At 38.6% G+C, this 16,420-nt stretch overlaps 1 long non-coding RNA gene across 2 annotated transcripts in view; it reads left to right on the top strand.

Annotated features, from left to right (window-relative positions):
* Nucleotides 1-16,420, top strand: part of LOC148185728 (uncharacterized) — a 151,745-nt gene that overhangs the window by 54,420 nt on the left and 80,905 nt on the right. For both annotated transcript variants that reach the window (XR_015775770.1, XR_015775769.1), the window contains exon 2: nt 8,543-8,723. This is a non-coding gene — a long non-coding RNA (uncharacterized LOC148185728). The remainder of the gene's footprint in view (nt 1-8,542; nt 8,724-16,420) is intronic.

Raw genomic sequence — 16,420 nt, 5'->3', positions numbered from 1 at the left:
AGATTTAGGTTTAGGAATATAATCACGGTTGGGTGTTGTCACGTTATGTATTTACCAGGATGACTTCACAATTTGATGTTATATTATCAATGTGTGTAACTTGAAATAACTCATCATTGGCTTTTAAATGACAGGACACAAACTGCGGTCTCCTCGGTGAGAGTTCAGCCCGCTCTCATTCTGAAGTTAGCAAATACTGCCGCGTTCACAGTGCTTTTAGTAAGATCCCAACGCCTAAAGGCACCTTTTATGTCTGCATGATACGCCCGTGGATGTCGTCAGGTGAGAACACAGCCAGATAGAAACGGTTGCAGTGTCATTATATACTGACGGATGGCACCTGCCACGTCTACATGATGCACGCATGGGTGCCGTCACTTGTGAACGCACCTGTTATGTCTACATGATACGCTGCTCGACAGCGTCAGGTTGAGAAACTGCAGATAAAAACATGATATAAAGAGCACGAGGGCGCCTGTAGGGTGGGCGTCAAGGTGGGATGTGAGGACTTCTGATGTGAAATAAGCGCCCCCTACTGGTTAAGTTGGGTTTAGGAAAAGTATCATGACTGCGTGTGGTCACTTTATGCACTTTTTTGGACAACTTGATAATGTGATGTTGACTACATAATGCGATATTATGAAGATATATAACTTAAAATAATGATAATAGTTGGCTTTCGGTCTTAGGCGGGATACGAGCACTGGTCTCCTGGGTGTACGTCCGGTGTTTGTTTGACTCATCCACCACTCCAGCTTCCTCCCTTTCCTGAGTTTAGCCCCTTTCTCACTGGACATATACAATACAGTACAGTAGTGTGCAAAATTATAATACATTATTAAAAATGTAATTAAAAATATAATTTAATTAGACAAGATGACATTATCATAATAATGGTTAGATAATAATATTAAAATATTAATTTAGCATATTGCTCTGTTTATCAGCTGCATTAACTAGTAATATGAATAATGTAAATACTGCATATAAATATATACTGAACAAAAATGGTAGTGCAGCACTTTTGTTTTTGCTTCCATTTTTTATTACGTACATAGTAATGATACTGTATCTCAATGTGCCATGCCTGTCAGGTGGATGGATTGCTCTCTAACATGTTTTTAATGAATTTGTGACCAAAATTTGACAGAAAATATATCTACAGAATGCATGAAAAGTCTTTGATCTTAAGCCCAGAAAAAGGGGAACTAAAACAAAGTATCGTTAATGTTAATCATAAATCTAAAGCCCGCCATGTAGTACTTACTCTAATATCTGGACTTTAAAATGTAACATTTTAACTGTAAAACCAACACCAATATTTTGTTTTTTGTCTTGAGACACACGAAAACACTCAGGAAAAATGGAGTAACATAAAACAGCAGAATTTACTGATTCTATAGCCCTCTTGCTTCTTTTATGTGCAAATTGTGCCATATTGTGTGCCACCGTCACCATGCACGGGTACCTAAGTGAATTAATATCATCTGTCACGACTACCTACATGCTCCCCTCGGTCCCACCCACCCAAGGAAGTGCAGCGGCTCCCCAGGCAAACACATTCCCTCCTTTCCACTCTTCAACTTCATCTGTCACAGATACTGTAGCTTCACCCTCCTCCCTTCTGCCGTACGCCACCACCTGATGCACACACACACACACACACACACACACACACACACACACACACACACACACACATGCACAGACACACACAATGGCTGTCTAAATGGCAAACTCACGCCTATTTAATCTGTCACAGTTCTAAGCACATGCATGCACGCACACCTTTCTGACTATCTGAGTGACAAGCGTGGAAATATCAAACTGTATTCCTCATGGCTGCCATCAAGGAGGGGGAAAAATAACTTTCCTGAACTAGCCCAACACGGTTGCAAAGAGAGAGATTAATCAGCTAAAGAAAGAAGGTTAGGAAGAGGAATGAATATCACAAACCGCTGACAAGTTCATAAATCTGAAGTACAGATGCAGAGCAACCGAGATGACGTTTAGATTTCTTTTCTTGGGTGATGTAGACAAACTCTTTTTGGACAGAAGAGCAGGAAAGTGTAGGCTACTATGGAAGGAATCACTAAGCCTTTTTCATTCATTATTGCTTGAATTGGTCACATGTTAGCTGGCCAAAAAGAAGTCATATTAAAGTGGAAAATCATGCACTTACACCTGCATACAGGTTAAAATAAAAATCAGCCCCCCTGCTGGCTCAGCTGTCAGTCAAACATGCATAATGTGCCAAATCTGCAGATACTGGGCGGCTAAGAGGACACTCCTGTGTCTCTAAAATAAATGTTTTTGTTGAATTTACATTAAAAACATTAATAATACATTTGAAAAACACTCTGACATGATTTTTTGACTGTAAAAAAGAATAGCTTTGTTCAACTTAAGCATAACAAAATAAACGACTGAGGACGTATTGAATTTTTATAGGAATGCAACCATTATTTAACCCTTTGAAACTTGAGCAAATTGGCTTAGTTTCTTTCAAAAGAGAATTATCCAGAGCTTAGTCAAATGTAAAAGAAACTTACCTGAAAATTAGTTTTTTTTTTAAAAAAAGAAAAACTTTATAAAAAGGAAAAGCCCTGAAAAATGTTCTTATTTATATTAAGTATTATAAATTCTTTCACTAATTCTGTAACATCATTTTAAATGTTTAACTTTGATCATTTTAATTATAGACATTTACCCCTAGCCTTTTAAGAATAATTCTCTAATTTTTTTTGCAGTTCATGCAGTGCATTATAATTTATATATTTTTTACTCTGCAAACTAAAGCAGTCACATATTGATCCCCGGGGGAAACTGTGGGTCTTTACAGTCGCTCTGATGCCAGCATAGAGAATTATCGCAAGTAGCAATAAGTAACAGTATATAAAAAATAGAAGTATATAAAAATAGAAATATAAAAATAGAAATACAATAAGAGTAAACAATTAGCACAGTAAGTAAATATTTAAAACTAAGCATGTACAGTATGTTGAGTATATGTAAAAATATAAATGTAAGAAATACAGTAGTAGACTGTTAACATGAATATTTAAATGTGAATATTTAAATTACAATAAAGATAATATTGTGTGTAAAATATAAAACTGTTTGCTACAATGCAATGTGTAAAACTATTATGCAAGTTAAGAATATAAAAATATATATAAAAATATTTAATAATTTATATTGTAAAAAGTGAAGCCTCTCAACATGGAAATAGAGAAGTTTAAAACAATGTTAAAGTACTCAAATAAAAATAGTTTGCTACTTCACACCTCCGGGACCCTCACTGTTGTGTACCGAGTGTGCAGAGAGTCATCGGGGACGATGAACAGGTGGTTTGCATTGTGGGAATGTGCATCAGTATAATACAATGCCTTCGTTTTTCAGCACTCTGCTGTGTGTCACAGCCCGGCTCTCTGGGGTGTCCCTTACACTCATTACTGTTTGTGCATACCTCCCCAATTCTCCGTGCGAATTCGATATCTCTTGTCACAGCTGGAGAGCAGCGGCATGCATAGGCTACAGCTAATGGGCTGCGGGGAAATACAATGTAGCATGCTGGCAACATAAGTGGGGGAAAATGTCAAGCTGTATTTTCTTAAAACTTTTGTTTTTACAGCAAAATTACTATAGAAACAAGTTGTATTTATTACAGACAGCAGGAACTGTGGTAATTTGAATCTCGGGTGCATTAGTTTACTATTCTTAGTTGTTCCTGGTGCTCTGCAGTCGGCATTTGGAGTTCAATAAGATGACACAAGTTGGATTGGGAAATTACTTTGATGTGATTATTCTGTTTGAAGCCCTGCTGCCACTGTGTTTGCAGCTGGCTGCTTTTCAACAGCCTTTAAATAGAGCTATTATTTAACAAATTCAACCCTGCTACAAGTTAATGGGCTGAGATGGATAACAGTGTAGCAGGTAAATTAATTGGAAAGACGGCTGAGTTTTGTTTTTCAAAGACGAGCACAGTTTGGGGTAAAGGCCAGCAGGAAATAGTTAAAGTCATTCCAACCATGAGAGACAGGCTCTTTCATCTGCAGGGCTGCCAAACGAACGCAGGAAATGTGGAATTTATTAATGCCGAAACTGTTAAATTACAGGTTTATTAAGTCTCACTATTGATTCCAAATTTATATTAGTGTTTACTCTGAAGCTGGAGGTGCTTCTCATTCCTGCACAAACTGTTCTGAGCAAACAGGTCGTTCTGAAGCCGTCTCGCACGTTCAAATTATCGATCCGAGCTGCATCCCAGTCAGGATCACAGAAGGCTGAATGCATCGGGTGAGAGGTACGGTACATCCGGGGCCATCGCGGGGCCAACGCGTACACATACATAACCATTCACACCCACATTCACACCTACACACAATTTTTGGAGCGTTTGCTTCACTCCTCCTGCATATTTTTTAGCAGAGGAAGGAAACAGGCATGAGCAGAACGTGCAAACTCCTCATTGTAAAGGCTCAGATGAAAGGTAGAATGCAGATTTGGGGCCAAATTAAGCCACTGTGGGGCCCCCAATTACCTCCTCCTCTCAAAGAGTGTATGTACCAACACCTTCAAACACATCAAGTACATAATTCTCAGCATCTTTAGAAAAAGTGTGAGAGTATGTACAGATATTGAACTGTTTGCTGTAATCATTTGAAGAAGAAAATGGTGATTGTTGTCATGGTGACAACACACATCAGTGGGGGTGTAAAGTGTCACACGCACACTTGCTTGAGGACCGTGAAGACATACTTACCAACCTTGAGACCTCAATATAAGGGAGCATTCTTGACAACATGCAAAAAAAAAAAGACAAAAAAATCTGCACTGCATCAGCTTTATTAACTTAAAAACGCTTTATTTTACTAATAAACGAGTAAGAATTATCCTCTATAATGTGGGCTTACAAGAATGAAGAAAACAACTATAATGGTGATGGTAAAGGAGGTGATACTGGAACTTTAATAGCTGAAGTGTATAGAAATTAGGGGCATTCGGTGATGTCAAGTGGTGAATTGCAGCCGGCTAAAATGTCTCATCCGAGCTGAATCATCCGCAAATGTCTCTTCTTTTCCAAAACAAACTGAGCGGGTGATTAAAATAGCTAAAAACATTGAATAACCTAGTTTCAAGTTACAAATCAGTGTTGCCATGATAAAATGTGGTGATATTTGTCTACATTTGCTTACTAATAATGCCACTGTTAGACCTGTTTGGCTGTTTTCTTATTTGTTATTACTCCACTTTTTTTTTTATTCCATTTTAACAAACTTTTCACTTTGTTTCAAGTAACATCAAATGCAGTCATTACAGCAGCCTCCATAATCTGAGATTTTGTTTTCTTAGTTTTTGTATAAATGTCAGACAAGACAGAAAAAAATAAATAAATTGTCTTTGTGTTTGCCTGTATGCTCAAAAGGCAATAAACTACTGGCACTGTTGTTTGACTGCAGATCATTTTTAGTTTCTCACATTTCATTTACAGTAAAACAGCAGTTGGAGTTGCTGTCCATTGGCTTCCATGTAGTTTTTCAGCGCCATCAACTATATTGTTGCCAGACGTTGTTGTCATTTTGAACCCGTGGCCATGTAATCCATCAGAGAGAGAGGTGCGGTGTCAGTGTCGTTTGAAGATATGATTCCTTTGTTCCTCTGAGGCAACACCTTTGACAGCCGGCAACTAGTTTGGAGATAAGACTTGAAACAATGCGCCCAGCCGGAACATTACAGCTCGTTTTCGGGATTGACACCTGAGCTTCAGATGAACTGTCGGCCGTCGCTCAGATAGCACATCTTTGTATCAACGGCTTGTGACCTTTCCGAATGCCAGAGCGAAGGGGCGTTTGTTTAAATCAGAGCGATGACAGAAATAGCGCCACGTTACATAAAGCGTAGAGCGATGAAGAGCTGACTGGTGGACCTACTCTTCATGTTTAACCCCGTGGTGTCAAGTAGATTCTGTAGTGGCCAATTAAAACACTGTATATCAGAGACACTCAGGTAAATGACAGGAGGACAGTCCCATACATTAAAGGATTTGAGGACAATCCTACGATAGAAGGACATTTCTAGGACTTTGGGATTTTTATTCGGTTTTAGGGTTTTACTAGGGATTCAAGAATATTTCTAGGATTTCACGATGTTTCTAAGATTTTCGGACATTTCTAGGTTTTTTGGACGTTTCTAGAACTTTGGACTTTGGTAGGATTTTAGGATTTTAATAGGATTTTAGCACACTTATTTGATTTTGGGAACGTTTCAAGGATTTTTTGAAATTTCTAGGACTTTAGGATGCTTCTAAGATTTTAGAAGGTTTCTTGAATTTCAGGATATTTCTAAGATTTCAGGATGTTCTTAGGATTTTGGGCTATTTCTCAGATTTTAAGACATTGCTAGGTTTTTAGCACAAAGAACACTTTCAGGATTTAATGATGTTTTTAAGATTTTAGGACATTTCTAGGATTAATGGATATTTCTAGAACTTTGGATTTTAGGATGTTAATAGGATTTTAGCACACTTATTGGATTTTGGGAATGTTTCTAGGATTTTTATTTTAATTTCTCAGACTTAAGGACATTTCTAAGATTTCAGAACGTTCCTTAGATTATACGACTTTTCTAGGATTTTAGGATATTTTTAGGATTTTAGGACATTAGGGGCTTAGCTAGGGCCTCTGCTGTGGTGGATCCTATTCTGGCACATCTTTTGACAAACAAGCTTTGTTCTGATGCTATTTTATTCTCTCTGGCACCTTATGTATACTGAAAATACAAAACAATTCCAAGTGTGAATCATTTTATTTTTATTATAAATAAGGAAATGTTTCCGGGACCGCACGGCACCCTATTCGGGGCCAGATTTGGCCCACAGGTCGTAAGTTTAGTATCACTGCTGTTTATTCTTTTAACCTCAGCTGGTAGCGGAGATGTGTCTGTGCGACATACGCATGTGGAATAAATGGCGTTATTAAAATTCATGTAGAGTACTGCGTATCTATCCTAATCTACTACATTTTCTCTCTTTCCATCTATCTCTCTTGCTGTCTAACACACCGTCTCTTGTTTATCACTTCCTCTTCTGTTTGGGTTTTCCCCTCTTCCACTCCCCCGCCAACCCTGGCATCACTCATTTTCCTCCTGAGATCACCTCCGTCTTTCTCCCCATGTTCCCTTCTCTCCTACATCGTTTCACTCTCGCAACTTTTCCGTCCCACATTCCCCAGCTCACGTCGCCCCACCTCTCTTCTCTTGCTCTATATCCACCACACCTCTACCAACTCTTTCTTTCTTTTCATGGTCTCAGTCATCCTGTGTGTGTGTGTGCGGAGGCTCATTGCCATGCCTAGGAGCAGGTGCGAGGTCCAGGGAGAGGGGTTTGGATAGACGAAGCGCTCCCTGACAGAACAGGAACAGGATCGGTTGAGGAGAATTAACCCAGCAGGCCTTTTTCTCTTCCTTTCTGTCCGTCTGTCTGTCTCTTTCGCTCTCGCTCTCTCCATCTGTTAGGACAGGGCTTCCAGACTGTGACACAGGTGAAACGGCAGTGGTGGTGGTTCACGATGAGAACAGAGTCTATACTTAGGCGCAAAAAAACTTTTCTTTTGTCAGTAATTTCTCACATTTGCCTGTTTTTCTCACTTATTCCTGCAACACACAGAGTTATGAAACAAAGCACAGAGCATAAATGAAAGAGTCAGTCAAACATGATAATGAGGGATTCAAATACAATGCTAGAAAACTCCAAATTAATATTGCTTACCATAAAACTTCAAATAAAGGCCTAGTCCCAAATAGATGCCCTTTCCCTTTTACAAGCCCGGTATGGCTACACATTTTTATAGAAATTCTTTGGTAATATGAATATGATGTATAAATATGTATATAATACCCATACAGTATGTAATATTGACATGGTACACACATCATTAGCTTGGTGGCATTTTGGTGGTCATAACTCAAAGGTCAAGGTCCCTGTGACCTTGTCTATCTCACTCTTGTATGCACAGTATCTCAAGAAAGCCTTTTTTTCTTTCAAATTTGACACAAACATTTGCTTTGACTCAAGGATGGGCCGATTAGATTTTGGTGGTCAACGATTAAGGTCATGGTGACCTTGCATCCGTCTTAGTCTTGTAAACGCAATATCTGAAGATAGCCTTGAGGGACGTTCCTCAAATTTGGCACAAACATCCAGCTGGACTCAAGAATAAACTGAATCTGGTGGTTAAAAGTCAAGGTCATGGTGATCATAACTCAAGAATGCATTTGCTAATTATGTAATAACATTTCACATGAAAGTCAAATAAGATATAATGATGAAATTCTGACATTTTTTACACAAGAAGTCAAATGTCAAAGTTAACATCATAATGTTGTGCAAAAACACTTTTCTGGCCTTTACGCAACATCATTTCTAAGCGAAGACTTTTGCTCAGACATTGAACTGTGAATTGGTGCATTGGGTTATTTTTATTAGCTGTATTCTCTAGCCCAAAGAATGAGCATAAAGGTAACAATCTGACTTTATTTATAGGTCAGGGGTTTTTTTGGAGTCCATCTAAGACCGGCCAAGAATTTGGAGAAAATCTCAGAGCCATTGGAGGAGATTCCACAGATTTGGAGAGAATTTCAGAGAAAACCATTTCCCAATATGAGAGCCCAGAACCTGCTATCACAGTTAGCACGCTGTCGACTGAACACCTGCATCTAACACGGTAGGATTGAACTGTGCACGCACGCACGCACGCACGCACGCACGCACGCACGCACGCACGCACGCATTTCCCTGTTGAACTTTGCTTGGGAATCCCCCCCCGTATATCTCTTTTCAAAGCATTTTTATCTGCAAACAGTATCTATCTATATCTATCAAGCAAGCAGGCAACAAACTAAAAGCTCATATTTTCTCTGTGGTCGCAAAATGTGACTACATAGTTGTGATTGGAGCTCTTAAATTGAAAAAAATATAAACATACATACAAAAAAACAAAAAAGCAAGTGGGTAAATGCAGAATAAATATTGTCTGTGCCACAAGAACACATACTGGTCACACTCACTCTCACTCACCACCAGAGCCAGGCTAACTGGTTCCCCGTTTCCAGTCTTTGTGCTAAGACAGTGGTGGAGGTTCACTATAAAAATAGAGTCCATACCTCGACGCAACAATCATCACTTTCTCCACTTTTTTCCCACAATTGCCTTCATTTATTATCACATTTTCCTGCAATAGAAAGAGACATAAAACAAAATCCAACATACATGGAAGAAAGAGTCATTAAAGAAAGATAAATGTGGAATTCAAATATAATGAAAAAATGTAAATCCACAGCATCTATATCCAAGGCAGTTTGTTTTTTATCAGTCTCCCGGGAATATCAGAAAGCTGTAATCATATGCAGCAGTTTGATGGAATAATATACAAGTCTGGCTTTCATATATAGTTTCATTCAGCTGATGCAGTGCGAGCCGCAGTGAGGGGGTTAACCAGAGGTGTCTGTATCATGTGTTATTAATTTGTCTAGCTGTCAGTGCAAACACACATATGTCTGTATTTATTTTGGTGCCCTCTCAGGCTCCATTAGAGGGTCAGGTTATTGCTTTTTGATTGTATTTATTCCCTTTTGCCTTTCATTTCCGCTATCTTCACCGAGCAATATCACCTAGAAATACACTTCCCCTCCGCTGTTGTCAAAATTTGACTGATTGATCTTTAAATAAATATATAAAAGTTAGTTTATTGCTTTGCCATGATGAAATGATGTTACTGTACGGGCTTTGGGGGATCAGTTCAGTCTGTCTATCCTCGTACTGTATATTACACTCAGTCTTATGGGTACTTTTGACCTGTATGCAATACTGGGTGGCGAAGCTTCAGTTCTGGTTGCTCTGACCAACTTTAATGAGAAATGACAAAGTGCAGTGCAGTCATTACGGCGGAATAATAATAACACATACTTCTTGAAAATAAAAGTTTGAATTCTTACATGAAACACACACTTCCTTTAGCCTTAAAAACTTGGTTGTGCAACTTGGCAAGAAAAGTACCACAACATGCAAAAAAATTGTAAAAGGCAAGAAAGAAAATGACCTGAAAATGACTAAAAATGCAATAATTAGCAGCCAAGCAAATATTTTTAGGATGAAAAAAGAAGCAAAGACTCAAGTTATGAAATATGCTTTTGTTTTTCTAATTGTATGTTAGTGTGTCTCTGTGCAATATGTGTGTGGGTTTGAGCTCATTTACGGAGCTGTTGAGGATTTTCTTGCCTTCCATAAGTAGCAAAGTAAACAGAATTATAGAAATGAGAAAAATCAATGACTTCAGATTTTTTCTTCATTCATATTCTGAAATAACTCAACGTCTGAACCCCTCCTGGAAAGCATTTCTCCTCTTACTATCATTAACTTACCATTTGAGTGCATACAGATGAAAAATACAATCTTTTTTTTTTTTTAAGTAAGCGCGAGAGAGACTTACACAGAGGCTTTGCAAAAACACCGATTTCTGATGTTTCTCTTTATAACGATCATTAGAGGCTGTATCCCTCGCACACTTGCTGTTCCCTCTTTCTCACAAGAAAGACGCCCAGCAGACAGAGCAAGAGGCGCAGTGGAGGTGGAAGAGGAGGAAGTCGAAGATGCAATTAATAACAACTCTCAATATAATCCTGTCCCCAACCGATGCCTTTGGATAGTAGCCAGATAAGAAGGGACAGGAGCGAAATCAGCAGGGGGGGCAGGAGGGGAGGGATGTGGGGATGTGTCACACTGTGCGGGGATGAATGTGGAAGCCTGTAAATAACAGCACAGTGCACGAATAAAACAGGCGAGCGATAAGCGAGGGGGGAAATGCTTTCGTTGTGGTCATGCAGGCTCGGTCTTGCAAATGTTGTGACACGGTGCGATAGCGAAGGAAGGTGGACTGATACAACGTTGTTGTTTCTAATGACAGCACCAGATTGCCGCACACGTTAATAGCCGTACGTCCAAAGACCTAAAGCGTTGGCGAGCGGAGGCTGTGACAGTGATGCCTGCTGACTGTTTAAACTGACTTTGATTGACATTGTGGGCTTTACTGGCAGCATAAATCCAAAGCAGCAGAGAGGAATTCATACTGTAAACAGCAGTAAATAAACAGTTCATACACGTTTTTACCAGTGAATTTCCATGACTTTTCTGTACATTATCTGAAACGACCATTATCGGTTATTTTTCATTACTATATTAAAGGTTTTTTAGATATGTTATTTTTATTTTTCAACAATGAATTTCAGAAGAGGATTAGAACTTAATATTTAAATATGACTAAGGGACTGTTCATCATTATTTTTAAGCACTGGATAGGGACTTTGAATGTTTTATTTGGCATGGGGGGGGGCATACAACTTTAAATAGCAGTACTTTCTGTTTATTTTAGAATATATGTGGTTTTGGAGAAAAAGTTTTGGCTTTTTTTTGTCAGAATTGTGGCTTATTTTTTAAAAAAAACTTTTGGCCTTTTCTTTTCTTTTTTATCTTTTGTTTTGCTTAGAATTTTTTGATGATTTTTTAAGAAAACAGTCCAGGGAAAACAAGGTTTTCCAGGTTTTCATGACAGTTCAAACCGTGTAAATAAACAGTTTATTCTCATAGCCTCGCCTCTCTACATTACTCGCCAGCAGCAAGTAAGATAGATTGTTTTTTGTACACATAACCACACTGACGAGTGTTGCCATGGGAGTCCCGAGCTTGTTTTACCTTCCTGGTTTTTGGCGTATAGACGAGATTGCAGAATTGTTGACTTGATTGCACTCTCGGTAGTGGTATGCCAGGGAAGAGCATGCAATCATTTGTAATTTACTTAATTTCCAGATGCCGGTTCAGAGCATGCAATCGAGACTAGCGCCATTTCGTTGAAAGGATGGGGTCATTAAATGTGGAGTGTGCTTGTTCCTGTGTGGTGGAAACAGTTGTCAAGTTGCAGGCATGTGGCTCGGCTGCAGAGCCCTGTAGATGTGCTTGTTCATCCCCTTGTTCTTTGTGTGACGTAAATGAGCTGCCCCTCACAGCTGCTTGAGAGAAACCGGTGCTGCGGTTGTGGATGAAGGCAGGCTGACTCACATTGATGCATCTGTTTGTGCCTCAGATGCCTGATTTTAATTGTAACGTCAGTAATGCGCAATTGATGACTTCATTCACGGGTTGCGCCGACATAAAGCACCGAGGTAACCATCAGAATAAATCACAAATAAACATGTTTCGGCACACTGGAGACCCATAAAAGAGACTGCTCAGAGAGCCAAATCAAACCAAACGTGCGTCTGTTCATTTCTGTCAATTTGATCATGTGTTTGTTTGCTACAAGCCTCTGTGGTTGTCTGCGATATTGACTCGCATGCGAGTTCATCAATAATTAAGAGTATTTATAGCCTTGCCACAGGCTGACATCACTGCCAGTAACATTCATTGTGAGTAGCATTGTGACCCCATACTCTGTCTGTTTACTGGGAAATAGTGGCTTACATTTTTAACTGGGGTCTCCTGTTTCTGTCCTCCTTAAACATCGTAATACCAGTCCACCTCAGGCCAAGTCCACATGGACCAGGGTATTTCCTAAAATGAGGAGTTTCCCTTTTCTGTTTCTGGTAAAAATTTCCATCCAGAAAAGCAGAGATAACCTGATGAGGGTCTGGGGAACGAAATGTTGTTTTGAAACTTAAGCAAAGTGGCTCAATATTTCGGGAGAGGTGACCATTGACATAACAAGAAATAGCCCATAAATTACCAAGAAATTAGCAAAAAGTTATGAGAAAATCACTGGGAAAAGAGAAAGGGAAAAGAAACTCAAAAAAATGAAATTTTCTTTATTGTAACATAATCTTAATTACATAATTAATAACATTAAAAAATATAGTTTTCTATGTTTTGATCATATCTAATCCTAATAATAAAACACAGTTTGTGTGTGGGCAAAAGCCAAAAGGCAGTCGTTTTTGAAAGGTATACATATACAAAATACGCACAGATCAACCAAAAACCCATCAGAATATAATTGAGTACACCCGCATCCTCCTCAGTAACCTACCAATCTAGTAGCCAACCGCCTCATCGGCTACCACACACCACTGCCAAAAGGCATCCAAAAAATGTTTGTTACACCCAAATACAGGCCTAAAAGAGCGATTGAGCAGTTTTACAGGATGCTATCACCCTGAATCAAAACCTCTATCATTTGTTAAAAACCGATACTGTTGGATGAATAGTTCATGAATTTGCTCAGGTTCTGTGGATATTGCCAATAAATCAGCAGCAGACTTACATAACATTTACTGTTGACAGCTTTCTTTTCAACCTTTTTATAGATGTTCAGTCACAGAGGGTAATAGGAGATAACAGATAAAGAGGCAGAACACAACGAAAGGAGGAAAGAGAGAAAAGGGCCCGAGCGATCTGACAAATGCTGCATGAGAAAAGATTTTTTTCCCTTCACGTTTTTGTGCAGTTATCTCTAATTTTCCAGAGCTGGGAGAGGTATCAGAGAGATTTAATTTAATTAAACGGTGGTCCGGCCATGTCCAAGGTCAGCTGTGCTGGCTCAGACATTACTGCAGAGGCAATACAGCCGTGGTGAGGACCCGGCACGCACAGAAGCCTTCAACAATTTCTGTGAATGATATAAAATACGACTTTTCACACCACATGAGGTTGGTGAACCAATGGCACTAATTACACTCATTACACAGGTTCAAACGACACAATCATATTTTCTGCTTGGACAAATGCATTTAGTCACATCAGAACGCTGCAGGTTACCACGTTACCATGAGTTAATAACATAAGTGGTAACGTGGTGCAGTCGTGAAGCCAAACAACTTTGAGTTGAACATGTTAAACATATAATGTGGCATATATTGCGTAAATTCAAAGTTTATCTTGTTAACGTTGACTTTTTCATTATGTCTTTTGTTATTTCTATTAATTGTATTATATCTGAACATTTGTGTCACACTAATGTTCATGACCTTACACAGCAAGACAGTTTTGAATCATTTATTGTGGCCTTTTGTCTTTCATGCCTGCACGCTGGCAATATTTGTGGCTGCAGGCAGCATGTTTTGGGGTTGTCTTGTTCTCGGTGAGCGCTGTATTTCCAGAACACCTAGAGTGAATTTCTTTAAATTTGGCACAAATGTGTATTTGGACTTAGCGAGGAACAGATTAGATTTTAGTAGTCAAAGATCAAAAGTGAAGGTTAGTGTGACCTTGCATCCAGAACAACAATTTCTTCAATTTTGGCACAAACGTCCACTTGGACTCAACAATTAAGGTGGTCATATGTCACTGTGACCATGCATCAGTCATCACTTAGGTAATAAATTAACTTGACTGATGTTGCTGTAGATGTGGATACATTTTGCCATAACCACAGGGTTTTAAATAGCATAATTTCGAGGGGTAAACTAGTTTGAAGAAAAAATAATGAACATGACAACCTTTAAATCGCTCTGGTTTGAATAAAAAATAAAAAACTCTTACTCAAATACATCTTACTCAAAAATCGTACTCTTTTTTGGCAGTTACATTTTAATGACCCTTGCATCTAGGGGTTAAAATCATGGATAAAGTTAAGAAAGATCATTAGCACTCACTATTATCAGCCTACCAAAAATGATGCAACCCACAGTGGTTTATGTACCCAACCAGCAGTACCAAACTCCTTTGCAACTTTTTTTGCAGCAGTTTAACAACACCAAGTTATTCTTGCCTTATTCTGCTGAGGATACTTGTCAGTACTTGCAGAACTGCAAGTGCTTACTTGTCAGGGAAATATTATAATATAGGTTGTTTTATGCACATGAACAAAACAGCCAATGCTGTCAACTTTGTGGTGAGGGCAGTCTCTCTTCGCTAGTTGCACTCCTGCACAGTGTCATGGCTGCCAGTGAAAGTGATGGAAGCGTTATGACTTTAGTTTATTGTGGCCAAACTCTCTTTTTATACTGTTTGAGTAACTGTGACAAAATGTTGCTTACCTTTAGCAATGAGGATAGTGTCATTTTCTTGCCAGCTATGTTTTTCACACCTGATGCACCTTTGTTGAAGTTCAGTATTGCTGACTTCACCAGTTTACTGGGAACTCTACTCAGCACTGCAGTCGTACTTAATACTGGACATACATTTTCACCTTTTACAGAATGCAGATGATTCAGTCAGACATAATACTGGAAAAACATCAGCTTACAGCATACAGATGACGTGCCTGCAGTCTTTGTTAGGGGGCAAGAACAAGCTGTTAATCAGGTTCAAATATTGGTGTAAATATTACTTAAATTAGTTTCCAGACAAATCTCATTTCTGTCTCACCAGTGCTCCAAAACATACAAGTGTGGGTGGTGGTTTGTTAATTAGATGGAAAATAATACACAAAAAGAATACAACTTAGAAACTTGATACTGAGGCTCTTCTGTCTAATTAAAGCAAAAGTTGTGTAAATCGTCATGTTTTTGGTGGATTTGGTGAAACATTTTACTACTACTGGCTTGTTGATGGCTAATGAGGCGGTTAAATTGCTCTTAGCCGCTGGCTCCTTTTTTATGTTTCTGACATGCTTCTTCGGGAAGCTACACACGTTAGACTGTCTTTAGAAAAATGTTGGAGAACACAGAGGAGCACTCGTAGAAGTAAATGTGTTAATGAGAACCAAAAAGGTTCGTAAGCTTGTCCCCATAAAAGAATGCCTTTTGGTTCCCAGTAGAACTTGGGAGGCTCCATTTAGAACCTCCTATCACCCCCCTTTCCACCAACATATAGATTAGTTTCTGTTCCCCATCCGGCATCTAATTTTAAACCATTCAGAGCAATCCCATGCTTCGTGCTTTCAACAGTCCTTGAAGAACTCTTCCAAGAAGGGTTCTTTGGGTGAAGAAAGTTCTAAATGAGACCGTTCATCTTCCAAAGAACCGTTTAAGAACCCCTTCCTCAAAATAAAGTTTTTTTATGGAACCCTTAGTCTAACAAAGATCCCCTGTGAAAACGTCTCCTTAAATGGGTTTTATATATATATATATATATATATATATATATATATATATATATATATATATATATATATATATATATATATATATATATATATATATATATATAAAAGGGTCTTAATGGAACCTTAAAACTAACCCTTAAAGAAACCTCTGTTAATAAGGGATTATCTGGATGAAAAGGGTTCCTTATTGAAACTTCAGCTTTACAAAGAACTCTTAAAGAAACGTTTTATCAAAAAAGGACCCTTTGGATGAAAATGGTTTTTAGTCTTACCAAGAACCTGTGAGGAAACCTTTCTTCAGAAAAGGTTCTTAATGGAACCTTATGTCTTGTAAAGAACCCCTGACAAACTCTTTCTTCAAAAAAATGGTTCTCTAGATGAAAAAGGTT

Source organism: Plectropomus leopardus, chromosome 23 (genome assembly GCF_026936395.1).
Source record: "Plectropomus leopardus strain MGB_pleo_1.0 chromosome 23, ASM2693639v1, whole genome shotgun sequence".
Classification (NCBI taxonomy): Eukaryota; Metazoa; Chordata; class Actinopteri; order Perciformes; family Serranidae; genus Plectropomus; species Plectropomus leopardus.
The sequence above is the reverse complement of the archived record's forward strand: the minus strand, read 5'-3'. Positions and strand labels throughout refer to the sequence as shown.